Source organism: Thunnus thynnus, chromosome 1 (assembly GCF_963924715.1).
Source record: "Thunnus thynnus chromosome 1, fThuThy2.1, whole genome shotgun sequence".
Classification (NCBI taxonomy): domain Eukaryota; kingdom Metazoa; phylum Chordata; class Actinopteri; order Scombriformes; family Scombridae; genus Thunnus; species Thunnus thynnus.
This window is the reverse complement of record NC_089517.1, coordinates 15,105,440-15,129,652: the sequence shown is the minus strand read 5'-3', so window position 1 is coordinate 15,129,652 and position 24,213 is coordinate 15,105,440. Positions and strand designations below refer to the sequence as shown.

At 38.7% G+C, this 24,213-nt stretch overlaps 1 long non-coding RNA gene across 1 annotated transcript; it reads left to right on the top strand.

The window, feature by feature from the left end:
• Positions 1-3,691: 3,691 nt before the first annotated feature.
• LOC137189377 (uncharacterized) lies at positions 3,692-8,874 on the top strand. Its single transcript, XR_010929625.1, has 3 exons — positions 3,692-3,844; positions 7,485-7,656; positions 8,115-8,874. It is a non-coding gene; the product is annotated as an uncharacterized lncRNA (long non-coding RNA).
• Positions 8,875-24,213: the final 15,339 nt, after the last annotated feature.

Here is a 24,213-nt window from a genome sequence, read left to right as displayed (position 1 = left end):
TCTCTACAAAGCAACAGCTTGAGCCTCAGAAGCAGCTACAAACGGAGACACTAATGGCTACCGGCCACAGTGTGCCTTTTCGATGGGATGTGAATGTGTGATAGGATGGGGTCAGTCACTCTTAGCAAAACAAAGGCTGTAATGTTGGATGAACATTCACTCTTAAAAATTGGAGTTCCAAAAAGTTCATCGTTTTTAGCAGCTTTGCAACAACATACATGACATTATACACAGGAATTTAAGAACAGTTATGATCAATTGCATTTGTATGTTTGCATACAATTTTTACACTCCAGATATCTATGAGACTTCTATGTCACATCATCCTGGAAGCTTCAGCGAGTGTGGAGTTTACTGTACAGTACCAGTCAAAAGTTTGGACACACCTTCCATTCACTTGAATGAGAGAGTGTGTCCAAACTTTTGACTCATACAAAATGCGGGAGTCCAACCTGTGACTTTTCACTATCCATAGATCAATTCTGCAGGTTTTGCTGGTAGACGAGCAGATAAATTATATAGGAGAAAGAAGGATTTTTGTCATAGTTACTTCATCCACGGAGAAGTTAAAGCATGTCTCTACAAGCAGAATTTGATCACTTGTGAGTTTGATTGCTGTTGTATAATAATCTATTTCTTAGCAAATGACAAAAGAAGAGAATCAAAGAAAAGTATTTCCCCACATGGTAACACTTTATAATATCAATCAGTAGTAAGTAATTTATAAGACATTAGTTAATAATAAATATATTGCAAATGATTAATTAATGCTATGTTAACATATAATAAATATGTCGTAGGTCATCTATAAATTATATTTTCATGAACAAATCATTAGCTGATGATTAATTAATGATTTGTTGATATATTATGAATCACTTTCCCATAAATGGTAAATGGATGGGCTGCATTTATATTGAGCCTTTCTAGTCTTCAGACCACTCACCTTCATACACCGATTGCAGAGGCTGCCATGCAAAGTGCCAACCTGCTCATCATCATCTCATGCTTATTCACACACACACTCACACACCGATGGCACAGCCTTTGGGAGCAATTTGGGGTTCAGGATCTTGCCCAAGGACACTTCGACATGCGGACTGAAGGCACTGAAGACTGAACTGCTGATCTTCTGATTAGTGGATGACCTGCTCTACCTCTGAGCTATAGCTGCCGCTTCCATGTTTACAGTACTGGCCAGGTGCTTCATAGAACACAAGTGGCAGTGTTTGTGGGTCTGTGGGAGTGGGGTAATGTGAACCTATGCACGTTGTGACCTGCCAGTATAGCTCCTCATGCAGGTGAACAGGGGCTGGGGACCCTATGTATTAGCGCTATAGACCAAATCACCATGCGTGTGAACAACAGTTGATTTGAATTGCGGAGATATGTGTCATTTTCAGCCATAACTGTAATGTTTAAAGATATATTTTAGATATATATTTTATGTACTGTGCTGCTTTGTTAGCGTCTTAGATAAACCAAATCTACCCAACAGCGACATCTCACCGCAGGTCGGACAAACCGATGGCTGACTTTGTAGTGAGAAGCCGCCTTACCACTGCTATACTCATTTATACTTACTTATGCTTACTTTTATTACTATTATTATTTTATTACTTTTACTACTTACTGCTTATACTTAGTTATACATATTTACATACACTTCTTTGTTTATTTCTTTACTTGCTTGAACTGACATTTATTTTTGCTCTGCGCCATTAAATTGTATGTATGTGACACAGGGGTTTTCTATACCATCCCCAACTACTTTCATCATCCTCATCAGTTGTAAATGATGTGTAGATGTATGACTAAATCATTTTTAAGTCATTTACAAGTGCTTTTGCATCTCCCTAATCTAAAGTATAAATAGTTCATCGCACGTAAATGTCTAATTTATCACTTTCAGATTACTCTTACCTGTTAAAAGGCTTATGCATGTACACAAGGCTTTTACAAACCTTTTTTGCATCCCCCTAATCTAAAGTGTAAACAAGTAAACCGAGTAAAGCCTAAGTGAATAATAGAGAATGAATTAGTTAATTAATTGAATTAGTTCAGCCAACTTTATTAAAGTCAACATAGGAATTATATAAGACTTGATTAAATTAAGTAAAACTGACTGTTTACCTGCTTGCAACCAACGCCTGCTCAAATGTGACTGATCAGTACTACTCGGGCTACAGACAACAAATGCAAACCAGAATGCTTACTGTACCAAAATCTTGTCCCATTGCCTACAGATTCTGCATTCATATGCAGATATCTGTTAATAGAGATTAAAACAGAGGTCAACAACTGCTGACATTTGGATGAACAGACCTGATGTTCCCTCCACAAAAATCACAATTTGACTCTGCAGTGTGTTTAGTTGCCACTAATCAGCTTCCAAAACGACAAAAAGACAATTTTAAAGTGCTGTTAAATGTCTCATTTATAAACAAAGTCCATTAAACTAGTATCTTCAAAAAGCTCCACACAGTGCCACACATACTGGACTACATAAAAAAGGTGTCAGGCCAACAGCTGTGTTTGATTATATGAGTCAGGATAATGTACTTGTCGGCTGGTTTTAGCCTCAATGGTTTGAGTCTCGTGAAGAGTATTTAAAAGACTTGAGAAGTTTGAAAAGTTTGGGAGGATATTTCTGAATATTTCGGTCAGTCAGGATGAGGAGAATGCAGCATTCACCAGCCACGTGTTTAGGACAAATCCGCACTGATATTCCCACCATGGTGATACAAATGACGCTCTGCTGTTCCATCTAAAACACTCAAAGCACACATAGACAGTTCAAGAGACAGGTGATACTTCATACCTTAAGTCTTGCTGGAGCAAAAGAGATAAAGCTTTATTTGTAAAAAATAAACACAACAAACAACATCCAGAGTGTGGATTGGCATTTTTAGTCAATATATCCTGTAAAAGAGCCTTACACACACACACACACACAGACAGTGCCAGTCTGTCTAATCTCAGCTACCAGAGTTTTTATTTGTTGTATATTTGCTTCAGCTACTGGTGTAAGCTACCAAAATAAAGTGCATGGGCAATATTAGTTTGTACTCAGGAGTCTAATAGATTTTACCTGAAGCATGGGCAGGAGACAGATGAAGACCAGATGGGGAAATATGTCCACAGGCTGTGGGTGGATTTCAGGCTGGACACTGCAGGAGACCAACATGGTGCTCTGGCTGTTCAGGCTGAAGCTGCAGCAGGTGGGAGAAATGTAGCTATGCCTCACAGGGTCCTGGTAGTTTCCTGGTCCTAAAGAGTACAAACGTCCCTCTCCTCATGGGGTGTTCACACTGCCAGCAAAGCTACAAAATGGCCAAGTGTGGCCAGCTACATTGTTGCCTGCCAAGTTGCCGTTATGATTATCTTTAATAGCAAGTAAACATGATTTAGTATTATTAAATAACGCATTACCACAGCTAGCCATTGCGTGTTTAAAAATGTACAACTGCCAGCCTCTGCCAAGCTGCATTTTTTTGTTAGCATCACAGTACATGAAAAGCGTAGGGTTAAATAGCACAGGGAACTGGCTAATGGCAAAAATCAGTTTTTCTTCCATTTCTTAGATGGAATGGAACAGGAAGTGGAAAAGGCGAAACAAAAAAATATGATTGGTTGACGCTTCACCATGTTAATGGAGCACTGAAAAAAGTTGAGGCCAATTCAACTTTGATTTGTAGTGCGTCACACAGCGACAAGTGTCAGATGTCAGTTTGTAGCTTCATGTCGCCTCCACTGGCTTCCATTGAAAATGACCTGTAGCCTGCTGCTTTGTCGCTGGTAGTCTGAACACACAGTCTGTCACTTTAATCAACCCAAATCTCATGTAAGTTACTGTTTCATCATACTGATGCAGATTTAACATTAGTTTGCTCTTAGCTAACTTAACAATACTAGCACACATCAATACACAGTAATGTGGGGTGATGCCATGTTGAGAGCTATGCCACTGTCACTATAATGCTAATGTGCTAAGTGTGATTAGCATCACAACTTTTACAAACTGCATAAAATTGGTAGAGTATTAAAAATACGCACACATGCATTTTCGTCTGTGTATTGCAATAAATCCTCATTCAGGTATAACTGCACTAACCAAAATTACAGACATATCTTTCGTCTACTGACATGCTAACGCAGGCTAGCATGCTAAAGTGCTAACATGCTAATTGCAATTATCACATTTTTTTTTACAATCTGCAGAAAACTGGTAGTGTAAAAAATATACACATGCATTTATCCTGTGTCATGGCTAACAAGCGATTTATAATACATCAACAAATCATTAATTAATCATCTAGCCTACTAATGATTTGTTCATGAATAATAATTATAAGCATTTATAGATGACTAACAACATATTTGTTAGTCATCTATAAACGTTATATGTTAACACAGCATTAATTAATTATTTATAAAGGTATTTCAATGTTTTGTTCATGATTAGACTAGTTTATCATTCACTAATGTCTTTAAATGACTTACTACTGATTGTTATTATAAAGTGTTACCCACCACTCTTCAAGCTTGAGTCAAAAAAAGGGGGGCAAGGGGGCTGCTTTTATTTTATTCAAATAATTATTTGTTCGCTGGTTTTCTATAGAAATGAGTGACTTGGTCTTACAAATGTATTATTAATGTGGACTATTCTTGCCATAAAAAAACCAAAACAAATGATCCTTGTATACTTTAATGCTCTTTAAACATACAAGGGGGTTGGATATCTTCATTTAGCGTCCTACATTGACTGTGATATGGAGCCATTAACCATCATTTGATCTCTTTGTTTGCCATGCCACCACTACAGGAGACAACATACAGTCTAATAAATAGCTTTTGAGGATTTGTTTATTTTTTTGTTAGAGGAAACGTCTTTAGAGACATGCTTTATGATGACGCTATTACAGGGTATCATCATTATCTCACTGTTTGACAGTGTGAGACATTTTATAATTGTCAGGCACTGTCTTTCTTCTCTCTATGCAGTACATCAGGGCATTTACTTTAGAAAAGGCAGACCAGTCTAAAATGTTGAGGGATCAGTCAATATCTCATTTAGTGGGGGACTTATGCTAGTTACACATACTGAGCCAGAATTTTACACAATAACTGTCCATCCAAATTGGACCAGTAAGAAGTCATTGCAGGTGACAAACTTCAAACTCAGCAAGGGGACCAGGAACACCTGCACATGTGTGAGAGATGTTATTAGCAGCAGCTCATGGGAAAATACTACATGTGATGTCTGTTCAACGATATCAAAGATATTTTTTTTTTTAACCAATTAGCATTTACTGCTGATGCTGTAGATAGTTTTGCTCACATTGGAGGATTCAAACAATGTATTTCAAACCCCATTCCAGCTATATAAGATTGTTCCCTCTACTGGGAGGTCCACTTCTCAACACCATCAACAAATCACAGCTCACAAAACAGTTGTAGTCTGTTTTGCAAAGTCCAAACCTCAATCTGCCTACAGTAACCAATTACAGACCAATTTCTAATCATCCATTCATGTCAAAATGTTAGAAAAAGTGGTTGCCAGCTTCAGCTCACAGCCCATCTGTCCAATCTTTTTGATTTTCTGTCTGAGTTCAGATGTAAACACTCTACTGAAATTGCACTCACCAGGGCAGTAAATGATTTTATAATTGCTATGGCTTGTCATCCAACATCTGGTCTGCATTTGACACTGTCCCCTCAGATCTTCTTGAAATCTTCTTGTTGCTCCTGAGGGGTGGGTACTTGTTCTGTTTCAGCATGATGTGTGCAATAATTTTCTATTCTAGAGTTAAATGTGGTGTTCCACAGGGATCTGGACTTGGACTGCTTCTTTCCTGTGTACATACTGCTCCTTGGTGACATTTAAAAAATATGACCTCAATTTTCAGTTACACAGATGACGTGCTGGTCTGTCCACCTGTAAAAGCTCCTTAAAGCTTTTGGTTTTGGAACAATGTTCAACTGAAAATTAGTCCTTGGCATCACTATTGAGCACAGTTAAGAATTTTATTATCATATATAAGTCATAGGTTGCATTCAGAGCAAAACCAGCAGTGTGTGAAAATAATACAAGAGCTGCGGTGGTGGAGGTGTATTCTTTGAGGTACCGGTTAGACAATGAAATATGATCCAGGAAGTTGAGTTGGAGTTATAGATTAATTGTAAATTATCAAAAGCCAAAACTCTGCAAAGTGGTTTGTGATTCTCACAGACAGGATTTTACAATTCTGGAACGTTATCATGGCGGCAAATGTTGTTCAATCTTTTGTCGCGATGATTGCAAGGTAAACAGTCAAATCTGGCGTTCATGTTATAAAGTAATCCACCAGGAATATATGCTTGCATTTATGTGATTGGCCAACACAGCGTCTTGCCAGATGATGGTGGTTTGTGTTGCATCAAAAATTGAGCCCTGTTAAACTTTTTGCTAGATGACTGCTGCGTTTTTTTGCTGAGCCCCATGCAGTCCCCCACCCCACTACTTAAACATACTGCCCCCATTCAATGGGAGGACTGCTTTTTTTCCATGCACTGCCAGTTTCGGTCTGAACGCGGCCTTAGAGTCACATCACATCTGCCTTTTTTCATTTTTGTAACATTGATCTCTCCCAAAGTTTCTGATTTACAGATTCTGATATCGCAGTTCATATGGTTATAAGATCTAGAGTCATTTACTGCATGTATGTATTTTCCAGCTAGTGAGAGAAACAAAAGGGCTTTACCTTATGCAACTGCCTGAACAGATCCAATAAATTTGATCAAAGATTACCTATTCTGAATTCTTTGCCTTCTGATTTTTAAGTTCTCTCTCTGATTTACAGAGCTCCCTGTCAGTTAAATTTTAAAACATTGAGTAAATGGCAAGCAACAGGCCAACTGGTCAAAGATGCCTGTTGTTTTGTTAGTAGTACTCTCAGAAAAAATGCTTTCTAGGAGTAAATGGGCTGAGGGAGAAACATCTGACAGGGTGCAAGTGTATTTTTCTGGAATTATTTTCAATCAAAGTTATATTGACCCTTAGAGAAGTTCAATAAAGAACTGCTGGTTATGAGTAAAGCTAGACCAGACCACAGAGGGTCTTAAGGGTTGCACATAAATTGGATTCATCAGACCATCTTTGTGGTTCCCAAAGGTTTTCACCAACCACTGAGAAACATCTTTCTAAAAATAGAAACTTAATTTAGGCTATCATTAAGGCTTTAATTTAGCCATACAAAATATTAAATACATTTTTTCACAAGGCAGACATGTATGAAGCTGAATGTTGTTTGTGTATATGTTTTGGGTTGATTTTGTTGGTTTGTATAATTAGAGTTATATTTTGTGCTTGTTTGTAGTTTGATTTGCTTTGTATATTGGTTTGCCTTACATTTTCTTTGCATGAATTGTCGTGTTGATCTGCCCTGTGCTCGCCTGTGATTACAGATTGTATGCACCTGTGCACTTTTTGATTAAACCTTTAGGCACTGATCCCTGAACGGTTAACAGGCCTTTTGAGCAGCTGGGGAGGCTGACCTGTTGTCCCCTGGCACAACATGTAGGAACAGGATGACGGCGATGGCAGAGATGTAACACCACATCAAGAGGGAACGAATGAGCTGGGGCGCAAGCACTACACTCTGTCCTGCAGTTCAGGTGAGGATCAGGTGTGTTTGATGACTGATAGCTTTGTGTGTGTTCCTAAGGGTGCACAGTGGTGAATCCATGCAGCCAAAGAGAGGGCTGAGCAGTACTATACAGACGCCACACGCCAGGCAGTGCTTCCCAGGTTCCACAAACTGAAACCTGCCAGAAAACAAAGTGGGACAGATGAGAGTGAGGAGCAGCATGGACAGAGATAATAATAGTAATGGTAATAGAAGTGGTAATAGAAGTGGGGGAACAGCAACAGGAGTCCACAAGAACTGTCTAATCCATACAGAAGACAGCCAGCCAAGAGTTGAATGTTTCATAAGTGTGACGACAGAGATGTTAGGCTTAGCTCTGCCTGGTAGCCGCCTCTGTTTTGAAGAACACTCTGCTGGGAGAGGCTGGGCTGGGTTGTAGGGCGTTCCTGGCTGCACTCTGGCTGGTGTTTTTTTGTTTTCCCCTAGGCATCCTCCATGGCCTGATGGACCCACAGAGAGATGAAAAGCGAGGATTGGAGGGCCAGTGGCAGAGAACCCGGCCAAGGGAGGATGAAAGAGACTGGTGCTGTTGGACATTTTTAGTATCCCACTCCTGTTTTATGTGTACTTTTAAGACTCCCTCTGCTTCTGAGGACTTTTAGTAATTAGTGGGCAATATCTTATTTATCTTTTTTTTTTAAATTACTCTTACTTTTTTGTGTGCATGAATGATGTAAGGTATGTAAGTAAGTATGTTTGAGAGATAAATGTTTTGTGATGCAGCAACACTGAGCCCAAGAAAGATTTCCCTGAGGATATCTTATCTTACTTCAGTATTCATACCCCTAGATTTGATTTAGTTTAATTATTTTCAGCTAGCTTTTATTCTTTTATATAATGTTATCGAATCTGGCCTATTTGACAACATTTTGCAATATTTTGTACTGAATATTCAACATTGACTGTGTTGTCCTTGAGTTCCAAGCTGCTCTTTCCTCGATTTTAATAGAACCTTTGTGCTAGCTTCCTGGACTTCAAAAAATCTGGGTGTGTGGTGGTTTTTATTTATTCTTATTTTACATTTATCTATTTTATTATTTTAATTTGTGTCATTAAGTAGACCCACCCCGAAGACTACAATTACAGTGCACTTATTTGGAAGATGCTTTGGTCCAAAGTGACTTCCAATAAGTGTATTGATCCTATTGGTGCATGATTATACAATAAATAAAGTATAAGAAATGAATCTAGTTCAAAACAAAAAAAAATTGGCAAGGCGATTTTAAACATGCACAGGTTCTGGTGTGTGTGCTGCCTTTTGTATGAGCCTCATTTTCTTGTGTCAAACTGAAACTGCATCATTATTGCAGGGTTGTAACAGAAGATCCTAAAGATTTTAGTGAGTGATTTCCTAAGTGCACTATAGTTACCACTCCACCTCACCTGTAGAGGTTGATTACAGAGTAGCATGTCACATGGAGGGGGGTAGGGACTCTTACCATTCACCACTTCACTCTTTCTTCCCAACTTAAAATGGTCACAAATTAAACATTATCTTCAATTTAATAGCAAAAAAACAGTATTTGCATCTGATAAAATCACACAAAGAAATATGCTTTAAAGCTTTGTTTTAATTCCATTCAAAGTAAGGAAATGCTAAAGATCATTGTGTGCAGTCTGTCTCAAAGCTTAAGAGCTTTTGTATTTCATTGTACCAGTGACAGTCCCTCTTGTCTCACAATATCCATACAGAACACACACAGCACCAAACTGACCAAACCGTCTACACTGTGACTAAATTATCAGCTAATGTGAATCAAAGGAAAAAAAGAATAAAAAAACATCATATCAAGTGTCAATCTGCTAGCTCTTGGTGTATGTCAAATATATGTCAAAAAATAATTTTTCAGTATTTATACATCATACATTACACTCTTAGGATTAGCTGATTTGCTGTCCGTGTGTTTCTTATTCCTGATCCATGACCGTGACATTTATTATGACGGTCAAGGATCACTATCTCCTGTAACTCGGACACTTCAGTCACTGAGTGGCCAATAAAATTTGTTACAGGAAGAATGAAAATACAAACTCACCACATAGGAAATCTTCTTAGCAAATTATTAGGTGGAAAAAATATTGTCAGAGTAAAAAAAAAGGTTTATTTTGACAAAGAAAGATCTCCTCCATTAAAGTCAATACAAACCATGTAACCATCCTCCATGGTGGAGGATGTTTTCCTCACACGTGGACTGGAATGTTGCTTAGCATTAATACTGCCACTGATGGCCAGATGACATATAAAGACACCACAGTTTTATTCATAAGTATGTTATATAGTTCTCTCCCAGTAAAATGTTGAAATATTAATGATGACTTATCCTGGACTTGGGGACCGTATACATACATTTATTCAATTAAATGTGACCTCAGCTGACCTTGGTGAGTGATTTCATAGGTCTGAGGTGTGTATCTGGATATCACTTGGTAAAAACATTTTGTTTACATTTCTAAAAGTTCTTTGTTAAAAGAAGGGTTTACAATTTTTCAAGTATGTCTTAAAACAATATACAGGTGCCAAAATGAACACTGAAACCGGTTTTTCTTGCTGTAATCATTCATCTTGTTCATACTGGCTGCTAACCCTGTCCTAATGTACTTTCAATGTAAATGATGGGGGACAAAATCCACAGCCCTCCTCCTGTAAAAAGATTTATTCAGAAGTTTATCTGAAGTTGATACGAAGCCTCAGCCGTCCAAATTAGTCAAATCTTTCAAAGTCTTTTGAGTGCCAAATTCTGTCTTTTTGTGGCTGTCCTTCCACAACAGAGGAAAGACTGTTACTGTGGAAGTTTTTACTCTAATTGACTAACTCTGACAGCATCATATTATCTTCAGATAAACTTTTACATAAATTTTTTCACAAAACAAAGACTGTGGATTTTGTCCCCCATCACTTACATTGTAAGTGCATTTGGAGGGGATCTTCTAAAACAAATGATTACATCAAGCAAAACCTGTTTCAGTGTTCATATGGGCACCTTACTTTTGTTTCAAGACAGAATTGCAATTGTAGAGAGTCAAATTTATTTATTTCTCCCTTGTCATTAACCTCCTTATCTAATAATGTGGGTGAAAATGGTGACAAACATTTGCCCTTACATTTCCAAATCATGTGGTTTTCCACAATCTTGCTAAGTCACACCAACTTCTGAGCGATCAGATCAAATCAAATCCATAAACGATTTGATCAAATCCCTCTGAAAAATACAGTCCACATGTGTACTCCATTTCAGAACAACATAATGTGATTCAATTAAACAACTGATAAAGCAATAATTCCAATCAACACTTGTCTGACACAATTTCAACAATAAATTGAATATTATAGGATCCACAATGCAAATACTTATTGCTGAATCTCATAATAGGTGTTATTGTGTCCACTCACTTTGTCCATTGCTTTACTTTGCTTGCTTTGCTATAAAGATTCACATTCATTGTTCAAACTTGAAATAAATCAGCTGAAGGGTACATCCTTCCTTTTTGGTTTTGGTACCAGGTAGACATGCAGTGCAGCAGAGAGGAGGACCGTAGACCATTCTGTTTATGGAAGCCATTCCTGTTCACTTCCTTCATTTTAATGCATAAGGTGCTGGTGAAATATGACAGAGATGGGCGTGTGTGAGTGTGTTTGTGTGCGTGTTTCTGTGTGTGTTATAACTGAGGGGAAGCAAGAGGAGAGGTGGAAGATGAACATGCTTTATGGCAGTAGTAAAATTCTCCATGGTCCGTCTGCTAGGGAAGAGCCAAGGGCAGAATGTTTATGGCTCCCAAACATTATAAACTACCTCTGTGCATTTACCTCAAGCTGCTGTGTTTGGCCAGCCATGTCCCTCCACAGCGGCATGAGCATCGGAGTGGCGTGTCTCTTCATGAATACTAACTATACCTCTGTTTCACTATCATTAAATGTATCTTTACTATTTCCAGCCTCACCTCGTCTGCTGGTAAAGTCAGGAGCACTGAGGTGTGATTTCATGCGGTGAATATCAACCGGTACACTACACAGCCACATTGGTTAAACGCTTGCATGTCCCTCTCTGTTATTAGACAGAAAACAGCCAGTGAGTTAGATCCTTCTTGAGTCAAAATTAAAAGCTATGAAATCAGTGGCCACATATGTGTCTGTTTATTCAGCTTTACTATTAGGCTACATGTAGCATACGACTGACATTCTGAATTCTGATTTTTACCTTGTTTTTTTGGTTTATTACATTCACTGCACCCTCAGAGATAAAAATCTGTTATGCCAGGTGAAAACAGACAACACATTTCCAGCTCAACATGTACAGCCAGCAGTCACAGCACAAAAAAATCTGCAACATCTTACTACAGAATATACTTTGGTCATGAATTATATTAAGCATCCATGTTTCCTGAATCTTAACTAACTATGTTATGTTTTTATAGGTGTGCTGCATGAAGAATAATAGCACCAACAAGAATAGGACCTTTCTTCATAGTGTGTAGAGTACATCATGTACTCCTAAGTCCTGGTGTAGAGAGGCACTCCATCTGAATCCTAACACCATTTTACACTCAGAGTCTGAAAGCTGCTGTCAAGGGATATAAGATTTATTTGCCTGTAATTGCCTAATTTTGCCTTTCCTGCAGGCTCAGAGGGAGCCGCAGCCCACCGATAGACAGCCTAACCTTGCCTACTGAGAAACAGTCCAAGGATGTAATACTGTCAGCTTCACATAGTCCTCACTGGTGATTTATCATCACGCCCTCCCTCCCACGCCTCTCCCCACCTTCTGCTTGAACAAACACTTAGTGACTTGTTATGGCTCTGCTCATTGAATGTAAACTCCGGTGAGTGTTTGCGTTGCAACACAAAGGAGGGATGTGTTGATAGAGGTAACTTAGAACTGCATGAGACAAGAGGAGGGATGTGTTGAATGACTGCAACACACCCTGGATGGGTTGTTTGTCAGGATCAATAGCCCAGTCTGAGCAAGCAAGCAAAGGAAGTGTCTCTGTTATGCCGAGGTGGATTCAGGTCGATGACAGAGGTTCACTGATTATGAGTGTTTACTCCTGTGGGGTGCTGAAAATGGCAGCTCAGGTGGGAACACCAGGAGGACACCTTTAAAAACACGACAGTCTTATATTTTCGGTACCAGTTTTTGAATACGTATTTGTGTGAAAACATGTTCTTACAAGTGCAGGAAAAATACCGCTTTATCTGTAGTTCAGTTCAGTTAAATCAGCCATTCAACAGTAACAGTAAAGGTTCAAACAAGGTAAGACAATGCTTTTGTCCTACTTTCAGTAATTCGATGAAGAAGTCTGCCTGTTGGTAAGCCCTATTTAATGGAATTTGTACCTGGGACATGTTAAAATAACATATTGACCAGGCAGTAGACTGCCATGTGATCACATAGGGATGATGTATAAGCTGGGGTACATGATGCGTGAAGCCTATAGCCTATTTTCTACAGTGCTTGTGGCAGAGCACGCTCAATTTTACTGCTTATCAACACTCACTGGCTTTAGCTAGGATGAGACTGGGCTTACTCTGTACACTGCTTATGCAGTTTTAAGACATTCTGAGGCTTATGGCTCAAGTGCAAAATTATGATAAACAATTCAGTCACATGTTAAGTCTATAAATTATTTTCCTTACAGCAAGTAAAAAACAGTCCCGAAGGCACAGTAGATGTGATTTTTCTTACTTTATGCACAGATTTTAAGACACAACACCACAGTAATGACTGAAATGAAACTTTTTGCAAAGAGCCAGGGACTAAATAGTATGTTCAGTTAGTCTGATTGGTGCTTGCAGTCCTATTTATCAGTTTGAAGAACTTTATTCACAGCCTGAGTTTAAAATATGTGTTCAAGTTTTGGACAGTAAGTTCAAACCAGATGGCTCAGTATTATCATATATTATACACTGCATCACATGGCAAAACTTTGTATTAAGTAGCAGAACCGGTAGCCCACAGTTTATGACTTACAGCATAACTATGCATAAATGCAGACATTCATTCCAAATAGCACAAAACCAGCATTATGAACTGCCATAGCAGGAGTCATTAGTCACAAGATACTGTATATACAATGAGCTGGTTATTATCACAAAATAAATCCTGACAGGATGAATCTTAATCTGATTGCATAACGAGGACCATATGTTCCTGTCACAGTAGCCTGCTTTAAATTATACCTATAAAATAAATTAACCATTTGACACAAGATAAGTTTAAAATGATTACATGACAAGCTAAAGTAACTTACAAGCATCCATCACAACAGGACTGGTGTTCTTGATTGCAAAGTAGTTCAATAAACCTTTTTCACAACAAACCACTGCAGTGTCACTGCACAGTGTTCCTGCACTGTCACTGCAGGAAATCAGGGTAGAGGGTGCAAAAAGATGAAAAATGATGGAAATATGGCATTTATGTTTATTTCTTGTATTAATTTAAAGAACAAACAATCACTTACATGGCCAACACATGCCTGATGTTTTAGTCTGCCGCCATTTTGTTTCTTCAGTGGAGTGATGTTTAAGTCACATGCATTTTTTCCACATTTTGTTTGTATTTTTTTATTTATTTATTTATTTATTTTTTGGAATTTCTGGTGTTTCTACTTACATTTTTTTTTACGCTCAAATTGAAAATGCACTTAAGGCATGCCAGTGAGCGCACATACACAATACCAGGGATCTGGAACTGGCACATCTAAATGAGATGCAGCAATAATTAATGGACACCTGCTGGACCTCCTGAGTTTGCCTTGTCTACTGTGAAAAAGGCATATTAACCCCCGTTCTGAAAGCATCTATGTCTTTAAGGGTGATTTTGATATTAAATGCACTGATGACTGATTATGATCACACAACTATGGTACCCCTACACCAGTGTTTTTTAAAAATTATTTTGCCTGATTTGACCTCTTTTAAAGACTGTGTGGGTGTGTGCAGATTTTGCTTGATGACTCTTATTAGTTTGGTCTTATTAGTTACATCTATTAAGGCTTACAGCTTTATCTTCAAGAGTGACTTAACACCCCCTGAAAATCTTGTCTTAATCGACCTCCAGTGGTTTAACTTCTCACCTTGCTGCAGTGACGTACAGGTGTACTCCAGGACCTTGTGACATCACTGTTGGGTGTGGTTGGAGGTAAAACAGGCTTTAAACTTTCAACCAGAGAGGGCAGCAAAACACTGCTTTTCAGCCTAATGTTAAATTACTCTTTAAAACTGCAATAACACAATTTTGGCCAGAGGGCAGTGTAAACAAACTCTGAACATAACACTGACTGACTACTATCATCTTTGAAGTTGTGTAAAGCATACAGTTGTCTATTTACACATCCAGAAAATTTGAAGCAACATTAGCATCATTTGGAGTTATGTTTTTTAGACAGAAATTTAATTTAAATGAAATCGTCATCATCAGTGGATTCATTTGTGGAGGTGAAGTAGATTTGTGTTATGCTATATGTAGAGTCCAGATTTCATGAACTTTGACAAACAAACGCAAAAAGTCTTGACGGTGCTGAGATTTGAGTGAATGGAGAGGACATGAGAGTCCAAACTGAAGGAAAGCTTTCCACTTTTTCTCCCTCAGGCTGTCTTAAAGCCTGTGCTTTACTGGCTCCAATCTTCACGCACTGGAGCTGTGTGAAGTCCCCTCCTGCTTCAAACGCTCCACCATCATCCTGGTCCCCAAGAGGCTCTCCATCACTGGACTAAATGACTACAGGTCTATCACTCTGACGTCTGTGGTCATGAAGTCCTTTGAGCGACTGGTGTTGGCCCACCTGAGGAACATCACAGGACACTTGCTGGACCCCCTGATGTTTGCCTACCGGGCAAACAGGTCCTTGGAATGATGAAGTCATCATGGGACTGCACTACATCCTGCAACACCTTGACTGCCCAGGGACATATGCAAGGATCCTGTTTGTGGACTTCAGCTTGGCATTCAACACCATCATTCCAGAAATCCTCTCCTCCAAACTCTCCCAGCTCACTGTATCCCCTGCCATCTGTCAGTGGATCACCAGCTTCCTGCCAGGCAGGAAACAGCAGGTGAGACTGGGGGAAGTCACTTCTGGTATATAGGGATGTACAGAGAGCCCAGTATTTGTGTTTTATCTGTATTTGTTGAGGCAGCAAAAATTTGTATTTGTATTCGAATAATAGTGGAAATAGGCATAAAAATCCTGTTTTTTTTTGTTACACTTCTAATTTCGGGATATTAAAGTGTTAAAATAACTGTTCATCAATAAACTATTTTGCAAAGGAGGTCCCTACACCAGTTGTCAAACCTGGGTCTCCCCCGTGCAATGGACAATTGCACTGACTACTCAGCTAAAGCTCAGCTCTGCTACACACAGAGACCTGCAGCTATTTATATATCCATAGACAGCACAGCAGAGCAGAGGAGAGAGATGGAGATAGTTATTTGATATGTTTTTTTTAATCTTCCTGAAAACAGATAATTTCTAAAAATATTTGTACAAAATAAATATTTGTAAAAACCCACTATTTGTGCTTTTCCAAATACCTTATTTGGATTTGGCTCTACCCCTTGTCAGCACTGGTGCTCCTCGGAGATGTGTCCACTCCCTCTACGCCAACGACTGCACCTCCAAGGACCCAGCACCCAGGTTAAACTCCTGAAGTTTGCAGACAACACTACAGTCATTGGACTCATCCAAGATGGCGACAAGCCTGCATATTGACAGGAGGTTGAACAGCTGGTGCTCTGGAGCAGTCAGAACAACTTGGAGCTTAACACACTCAAGTGGACATGACAGTGGACTTTAGGAGACACCCTTCAGCACTGCTCCCCCTCACAATATCCAACAGCCCCGTGTCAACCATGGAGACCTTCAAGTTCTGGGAACTACCATTTCTAAAAATTTGAAGTGGGAGACCAACATCAACTCCATCCTCAAAAGGGCCCAGCAGAGGAAGTACTTTCTGTGGCAACTGAGGAAGTATGGGCTGCCAAAGGAGCCGTTGAGTTCTACACCACAGTAATTGAATCTGTCCTGTGCACATCCATCACAGTCTGGTTCGGAGCAGCCACAGAACAATATAGGAACAGACTGCAGTGAACAGTAAAGACAGCAGAAAAACCATTGGTGCTCCCTGCTCACCCTCCAGGACTTGTACTCTTCAAGACCCAGGAAACGGGCAGGGAAAAGATTCCTCACACCCTTGACACAGCTTTTTTTCAACTCCTCCCCTCTAGCAGGCGCTACAGAGCCATATATACCAAAACTACCAGACACAAGAGCAATTTCTTTCCTCATGCCATCACCCTCATAAATAGCTGACTAGTATCATCTGCTATGCCATAGCTACTCTTGTTTCTTCAGATAGTTATTACATCTGCTTCACATCTATAAATACTGTATTGTACAAATACTCATACATCACAATTTCATTCCCATGCACATTATTTTTGTTTGCAATACCATACACACTTGCACTTTCTGTAAATTATTTGTCTTTTATATAATCTGTGTATTTCTTGTATATTGTGTATTGTCTGTAAATAATATGTACATTGTCTATGTTGTCTGTATTGCTTGAGAGACATCAACTGCCAGAACCAAAATCCTTGTGTGTGTTAACATGCTTGGCCAATAAATGTGATTCTGACTTGGTATCCACTTTGTGACAAATGAAACTAGTTATAACCAACAGAGGCCACTGCATGACTGGCAAGTAGTGACTATATCACCATGCTTAAAGCACTTCCTATTTTTTGAGGAAGCTCAAGTTAATTTCGCTGTGGCACTTTCTTGTGTATCTGGCCACTTGCTAGTTCATGGGTTTTGGTGACCCCATGTAATTCCTTGCTTAGGTCAGCCAACTTTGAACCAGAGCAGAAGTCTAATTAACCACAATAAGTGAAAACATCTGTGTGGGTCTGCAGAGCCTTTAATCCAGTCTGGAGTATATACAGTATGTGTGTGATTTTTCTTTGTCAGATGTAAATACCTCCATTTTTTTTTTTTTTTTTTGTGCAGTCAGTGTTCCTCCAATAATTTTAAATCCCTTTGACAGACGCCTTGTACTTTAAAGTGTATCTCTGAGTCATTCTATTTAGCGTCCTTGTCTAAAACAAACCCTATTCTGCTATTTGACAGTCACTAAAATGCCATCCGGATACTGCAGAGGAAAATGGCGAGCAATTTCTATTACCCACTTCCCCCTGGAATATTAATCCTGTCTAAAGGGGGCTTTCTCTGTGAAACAGTTTGTTATGTGAAACAATGCTGTACTTGACCTTTATTAATAAAATTTGATATTGTTAATAACTGCTGATGGAGGTGAGAGATCATGTTCTAAGTGTTAGCATTTTTCCTTTATGGGAGGGTCCCTCTTCCCCAAGCTGCCACCTTAATATGACCTTTCAATTTACCATTATGTTGATAATGGGTTCATTCATCAGTGTGAATTGACTAGGTTAATTTTTTTCCTCACAGAATTAAATGGGAAGATTGGCTTAGCAAATTACAACTGATGAACGACCCATTATGAAAATCAGGCATCTAGACCGATGATTATGGGCTACCTTGCTTGCTCATGTCATGGTTATGTGGTCAGTCACCGAGCTGACCTTGTATCTGACACCTTACCTTGTGAGGCAGCTGGATTTGCGAGGTCACGCGATCACGCAAGAATATGTGCTTTTGTCCGACTCACCTGTGGTTCGGACCAATCAGCGTCCTATGAGGATTCTTGTAGGATCTCATGATCTCACAAATCCAGCTGCCTTGCAAGGTAAGATGGTGATAGCCAGATGGTTCATCCAATCACCTGCCAAGTATTTTTTGAAAGTGCCTGCCCTTTTCCAAACTGTTTCAAGAGACAACTTCTCAGATGCTTCTGTGTAACAAACCATCTGGCACGTCAGGTTATCTGAGTCCAGCATTAGCCCTAAAACAGTTCCACTAGCAAAGTAATGCAGTTTCACTCATTTGCATGTTTGTATTTGTAAATAAAAGTTGTACCACTTACATGTCTTGTTTGGCAAACTAAAAGAGATAGCAAATAATAGTAGTGTATAAAGGTAAAACAATGATCAAATGTTTTTTAATTTTGAAATTCATGGCTTAAGGCTTTATTTTTATCATAATTATTAAAATAATTTTCTAATAATAATAGTTTCCTGGAAAGAAATATATTTGGTATTAATTACAAAGAACAATTGAAGGAACTGCTTCATTTAAACTCATGTAAATATCGGATAATCTGTTATTAATTTGTTATTGTTTATTCTGGTTTATTACTTTTTGCATGTTCAGTTTACCATCTGTGCACTGACTGACTCACTGTTACATCAGCAATTAGATTTAATTAATTAGTTGAGAGTTTACAAACTGAACATTGTCTCCATTTAGTATCTGTTACATAGTTCTTTCTGCGAAATGTCCTAGGAAATTATTATTATTAGTAGTATTTAGTGAGATCTACTTGTCTAGACTAGACTCACTCTCCTCCAATGAGACATTTTGTTTTGGACAGTGGCTTGATGAAACACTTATGAGACTCCTGTGTGGTAACTATGGTGATGAGATGGTCATGAAATCACTTCTCACAATCTTGTGCACCCCCTCTCGACACAGCCTTGCAATAATGACTCAGCATCAAAGAATAAGGCCTGAGGAAAAGACAGCATAAATGTTCAAATGTAACTAGAAGTTCATTGGTTTATATGGCAAAGTCAGAGGCTTATCTCTTTACATTTAATGATTAGAGATATTGTGTGTGTCATTGTACTTGTTAGACTGTTATCTATGCTCCATATAATAATCACAGTGTCACTCTCATCTGTATTCCACAACTTCTGTTTGCCTGCCTGATGCATCCAGTTAAAATGCCCAAATATTATGTGCTTTATGAATTATTGGCACAAATATACATTAAAAACAAGAAAAAGCCAGAAACTAGCTAGCTTTGAAAGGATACTATATACTGTATGTATTAACACCTGCTGTATCCACTGCATCACTGCAGTTTCACTTTGTTCAGTTTTTTTTTTTTTTACTGAAAGTTGCCTGGAAATGAAATATTGGCAGTCACAGGATTTGATTTTCTGGGCTTGTTCTCAAAATGAAATGCACTTGGTCTTTACAGCATTGTTTTAGTTCACCTGCTTTATACACTGAATACAAAACAGCCAGACAATCTCAGATAAAATACAAGCTGTCAGTCATTACCACCTGCTGCCTGACTCTGATACCTTTACAAACTCTCTCTTTGTATTTGTGTGTTTCTCTCTCTCTCCTTTTCAAGACAGAAGGCTAAAGAGAGAGTGTATTGATTTGAGAAATACTGTAGACATTAATAACAATTAAACAGAAACTGTAGGTTTACCACAATAATATAATAAACATTCAATAATAAAAATTCAATATTAATTAAATAGCTCTATTAAATTGATTGTAATAGAAACACTTGGGTGAAGCAGGTGAAATCAGATCAGGAAGCGGTTTAACTCCCTTCACTGCCAAAATGAAAAAGTGATTTCTTAGAAGATTTTAAGATTTAAGTTATTTACATATTAACAAACTCCTTACAGCATCTCCAAATTGGTAGAAAGTTCTTCTGTAAAAAACACAGAAAAAGTATATTTTTCAAATATATGCTGTATTGCCACTGCTACTGAGTCCAGGAGTCCAGGAGGTATCTGGTACAGTATATTGATGCATTCTCACAAATTAACAGCTAAATTAACACAAAATTAATTTCACAACATGATGCTGGCGCTCCTGCCAAAACGACTCGAGCAAACTCCATAGATTTTAGTAGGTGCAGTTAATAATTTCTCACTGCCAAACTGCACTAGCAACCCTGTCTCCTAAAAAATTATATTAATATACAACTAAGATGCATTGGCTATTGGGGGGCGGGTATCCGGCTTTGGATGATGTAATGGGCTGGTGAACTTTTTCACCAAGTTTGTCAACTTCAGCATAGCCTTGTTGTACTAAAACTATGCTAAGAAATGCATTCCCTCTTCTCATCAGGGTACCTCCAGATCAAGATGATACCTGTGGTGTTGGCGGTGCAGTGGTCCACCAACAAACGGCTAAAAAGATTTGACTCAAAAGGAGCGTCCTAGCTCTTGTTAATACAGATCCTTATGTTGTTCACTCTGAGAAATGTTACACTGTAACTAATCAACCAACCAACCAGTCATTATGTTTTTTAATAAGGTTTGAAAGAGAATCAAAATTCATGCCCAGTTAAAACGAGTGTTTACATCCAATGTGCCTACTGACATACAAACAGATGGCATCACAGCAGAGTGAGGTTTAGTCCCCTAGGCTTGTTTTCCAAAGTACTGAGTGCACCTATCACTTCCAGAGCAAAAGCTATTTAACACTTTGTTCATGTCCAAGTCATCAAGTCCAACATGTTAGAGTAGGCTTACCATAATACCTGGCTTAGATGTTACTACTTTATTGCCATAACACCTGAAAGTGGAAGGATAAAAAGTCTCATTGTCCCACCTACTCTGGTGCAAGTGGCTATTGTAGAACACATAATGCCACTCATAGTGAATTAGCTCTTAGTTACCTTAAAGACACTCTAACAATTGATTTTTCCAGTATCAAAGACTCACTCCTTGTAGGCTTGAAAGATGGCTGGGTTGAAGAAAGGTTATTCCTCCTAAAAGAAATAATTTATGTCATGTATTATTAGTTCCAGTGTGCTCAAAGTGATTTTTGCTGCGGTATCAAAACCATTCCCACAGCACAATGCTCCTGCTGTCCTCAGCTAAATACACATGTATGTACTACAGCTGTGCAGCTTCTGTTAGTTGCTCCTTCACAAGCATGTGCACAAAAGGTACAAAGAGAAAGATTTTATTTTAGGGCATTTTCAGACCTGTGCTTTTTTGTCCAGTTGAATCAGACTGGTTTGTTTTCCCACTTGGTGTGATTTGTTTGGGCAAGTCTGAATACAGCAATTGTACTCGGGTGTGGATTAACACAACCAGATGAAGGCCCTTTAAGGGTCTCCATGCAAGCAAACTCTTGAGAGGTTTTTTCATGGTGGGTATGTGATCCGACACCACCTACTATCTGTATAAGTTTGAGCTAAATGGCTCCCATAGCCAGGTGTGCTTTGCTTTGCGATGTGGGTGAGTTGAGCAGATAGGAACTTTTTCAGGACCTTCCTCCTGTGTAAATGTTCTTGCTCCTGCCTCAGACACATCTGACTAATGAGCAGAGTGAACATTCTCATGTGGCTTATGGTGACGCATATTGGTTTTGCTCAGATTTTTTCCACCAAGTTTACCAATTCATTGAGTGATTTAGAACAGAGCAATTGAGCTATAGGTTTGAAAACACACTCAATATTTGAGCTTGGGGAGTCATGAGTGATTGGTGTTAAGCTGCAAGTCTTTTTCGATTTTGTCTGAAGTCAACAGATCAAACCCTTCGCTGAAACCTTACTTTGGTAGAGTAAACAAGCCTTAGGTTAGATGTAACATAGGTTTCATGAGTTTAAAACGTCTTTTTTCCCTATTTGTAATTTCTGCCTCTGAATTCGGTAAACATATGTTTTGTGTCACACATAATTTGTCAAAATGCCTGCAGGAAATGGTTAATTAATTAGTCACCAATCTAACTAACTTACTGACTGACTGTAATCTAGTCTTGTTAACAATCAAACAGTGCTCATGTTTGTGGTATCTAATGGATAATTATACTGTCTGTTCTTCTTCTCGTTCTTCTCATTATAGCGTTTCAACTGGAAACAAATCACTCTGATATAACCACCCATTGTTTATTATGAATGTCTGGCTGTTTGTGCCTTCTGTGAGTTCATCTGCTATACAAACACCCCTCCTCAGAGCATCTCTGCCAAACCGGATGAGTGGTGTCAGGGAGGGCGGTAAGGGGGGGGGGGGGAGGGTGCTGGATTGATGTTGTCAGGAAGTAACCTTTTCTGTTAATTCATCAGCTGGAAATAATGGTTGAAAGTAGCACCAGTTATACGGAGGTGGTGTGGGCGTTAAAATCACAAGCAGAGACATGTGGGAGATGATATGTCCCACGTTATTATCACACTTAACACCAACATAATAATCTTAAGATACCAAAGAAGTGACATTGACATATAGGATGTGTGATGAGGAGAGTGTAACTTTAGATTTACATAGGGAAATAATATGCTTTATACGTAAGGAAGAAAAATGTAGAAATGAAAACATTGCCTCCTAATTTTTAAGTAATTTAAAACAATCATTTTAGAAATCATTGTGCAGTTTCTCTCAGTGGCTCCCGGTTAATCTTTGCCTCTGTTCTTTACACACCACCATGGTTTCATGTAATAACCAGACAAATAAGGTTTTCTTCTAAAACTGGGATAATTTCATCAGTATGTGCAGCATGTACAGGTAGGTACTGTGCTGGATAAAATTGGTCTGTATAAAAATGAGATTCCACGTGTGACAAATTTTGGTCATGCTTTATTATTACTTTTTGTTAAAATTTTAATAAACTATTTATTTCAGTTAGTGGAAGGGCTTGTCAAGTCGTGCATGTTTTTTAAATAGTGTTACAGCCATTTTACAACTGCAGGGGCAGCCAGTGCCTATTAGTTGTAATTGACAAAATGCATAGAGAAACAATCATATGCAACTATTCTGCATTAACAATGATTTTGGGGGGGGGGGGGGATTATTCTGTTGTAATGTCTAATCTTCCTCACCTTCACTTTAGTTGTCATTTATATATATTAATTAACTGAAAATGTCGGCTATCTTAAAGACAAAATTACTTTTAAAGGGGACATATTATGCTTTTCCTTATTTTCAGTCATACATATAATGTCACAATGTCAGATGTTCATGTTAAAAGTGGCCAACGTGTCAAATAACGAGGTAAACGTATGTAGCAGTAATCCCTGTGAGCAAAAAGCAGCGGCTTCAGACTGCTCTGCTCTGCAAGTTTCCAACATTTTTTTCTACTTTCAGCCTGAGCTGACGTCGGCTCGTGACGGATTCTTTATATGGACATCTGCTACATGCACAGCGCGCGACTTCGCTGCTCCCCTCCGGGAGTAGCCACGACTCCATTACACAGCACAGTGAAGTAAAATAAGTAGTTTACCTGTTGGAGGTGTGCTGGTTGTCTGCAGCTCTTCATAAAACATCTCACTCTGGCTGTTTCTGCTTGTATTATTCCTCCCTGCGTTATTTCTAACTGAGCCGCTGAACAAATAGCTCAAATAGCTCCATGTGTTGTTGTTTTGACTGGTTTTTAGCGCCGCTAACGAAGCTCCACTAATTCAGTGAGGAACACGTTTCACTTCCTGTAAATTCTTCACAATAAGAAAGAGTCTCCCATTACTTAGTCATTTAAAAGCTTTTAATTTGAAGCAGTAAAGCAGGAAATATTTGGTTTGCATAGATGGTAAAGTTACAAAACGTGTAAAGCTACATAAAGCTGGCCAATCAGAACAGAGTGGGCTCATTGGCAGGGAGGCCTTAAAGAGACAGGAGCTAAAGGGCCAGTATAAGATAAA